Genomic DNA, 2,112 nt, shown 5'->3' with positions numbered 1-2,112 from the left:
CCAGAATCGTCGTCTCTGATTCTCCTTACTTCCATTCGGTATTTTTATGTGCTTTAGTTCAGTTTCGTTACTTTGTTCGTTCATAGATTAAAAATTGTTAGAATAGTTTCCCTAAAGCCAATTATTGTTTTATATTACTCGTTTATTTAGCTATTTTAATCATGAATTAGTCTGTTTTATTAGTCAATTTTATCGTTGTTATTATTTCTAGTATGAGTAGCTAGACCCCATGTGCTAGGATGTAGGGAATCTGTAGTGTAGGCGGCATTAGAATAGTATGACCTGAAATCGCGACATGGTCGATCGACTGGGTTCCCTGGTTGATCGACTGGCCACGTGAGATATGTTTTGTTTTAATTAATTTAATTGCTTTGTTTGACGAATCGAGTGCACGCGACTAGTTGAATGTTTAGGAATTGACCGACCCGATAAGATCGAAAGATAGGGGAGGGAAATAGACTGCCTAATTAAGACGACTAAATTAATAAGATCGAGATATAAGTTAATTTAGCCTTTTAAATCACTTTTTAGGACGAAAGTTAGCATTAGTGATATTAGGGACCTATAGCGAGATCGAAAGATGCTACCTGTTAACAAAGGACCGAGAGGACTTCTTATTTTCCCGTCTCACGCTATTGTTTCAGACTTACCTAGGATGCTGCCGCCGAAACTATAGTGAACCGACCATCTTAGCACCCTTTTAATATTTGATTCATCTACTAGTTAGTTTACTTTTCATTTATTGCCTTAGTATAGACCAACTCAAAAACAAACCCCCACGCACTGTTACTTTTAGACTAAAATCAGACAACTATTAATTGCATCGCCTTCTTGTGGTTCGACCCTGACTGCCACTAGCTATAGTAGTAGTTTGGACTATAAATATTATTTTTGGTGCATACAACGACAGGTATCAAATTTTGGCGCCTGTTGCCGGGGAGGCAATTGTTTAAAATTTTTAGATGTTTCTATTTTTAGTCTTTCTCTTAGTTTAAGGGACATCTGTTCCTTAAACTATTCTCATATTCTACTTGTAGTTTCTTCTTATGCGCAGGTCACAGGGTGGTGAATTACTACCGTTCAATCCTGAGATTGAGAAGAACTTGCTTGAGTTGAGACGATCATCTAGAGTATTGCCGACAGAGGATGAGCTGAGTACTCTATCTAGTTACTACGAGAACGAGCTTTTTGAGGAAGATCCACCTTCGTCACCTATTTCTACTTCTTCAGCTGAGACCGTCACATCTCCAGACATGGCTGAAGAAGCAAGTATAGCCAGTTACTCTGAACCGACAGCTGAGAATCTCTATAAGTGATTCGCATTACCAGGGACGGATAGGAAATTCGAGCCGAAACCGTCCTATATCAACTTGGTTGAGAGAAACCAATTCGGGGGAGCTGCAAATGAAGATGCGGCCAAACATATGCAGACATTAATTGACTACTGTTGTTCCATACCCCCACCAACCGGTGTGACCCAGGACCAGGTGAAGGAGACAATGTTCATATTATCTCTTCGTGATGCTGTAAGGGAGTGGTACCGAGACATGGATCGAGCTAATAATGGGATCACTGATTGGAATTCGCTGGCCTTAGCATTCTACAAGAAATATTTCTCTGTCTCGAAGACCAATGCCATTAGAGCTCAGATAACGTGTTTTAAACAGGGTCCTGATGAGAATTTTTATGAGGCGTGGGTCCATTTCAAGAAGTTGGTGCAAACTATTCCGCACCATGGGTTTTAGAAATGGAGCCTATGCAATCAATTTTATAATGGGCTTTATGACGATCAGAGGGCTATCCTGGATGCGACAGCTAATGGTAGATTCCAGGAGAATGTTGGAGAAACTAAGGTGTGGAAAATTATTGATGATTTGGCCACCCATAAAGCTGAGTATGGAAATTCCAGGGGAAATCAAAGGAGAAGTGCTGCATCTCCTTCTGTAGCTGCATTAGAGGCTCTTACGGCGAGATTTGATAAGTACAAGTTGGGAGGAGCTTCAAAAGGAGGGATCAATCATGTGAATGTTGTTTCAGACGGTCCTTTCGTCTGCAAGAGATGTGGAGGAGAAGGACATGTTTCAGACAACTGCAACATTCCCTATGAGTCTT

The 2,112-nt window shown here is 40.6% G+C and overlaps 1 non-coding gene across 1 annotated transcript; it reads right to left on the bottom strand.

Moving 5' to 3' along the window:
• Window positions 1–1,634: 1,634 nt before the first annotated feature.
• Window positions 1,635–1,741, bottom strand: LOC141640058 (small nucleolar RNA R71). The gene has a single exon (XR_012542805.1). It is a non-coding gene; the product is annotated as a small nucleolar RNA R71 (small nucleolar RNA).
• Window positions 1,742–2,112: the final 371 nt, after the last annotated feature.

Source organism: Silene latifolia, unplaced genomic scaffold, assembly GCF_048544455.1.
Source record: "Silene latifolia isolate original U9 population unplaced genomic scaffold, ASM4854445v1 scaffold_70, whole genome shotgun sequence".
NCBI classification, from domain to species: domain Eukaryota; kingdom Viridiplantae; phylum Streptophyta; class Magnoliopsida; order Caryophyllales; family Caryophyllaceae; genus Silene; species Silene latifolia.
The sequence above is the reverse complement of the archived record's forward strand: the minus strand, read 5'-3'. Positions and strand labels throughout refer to the sequence as shown.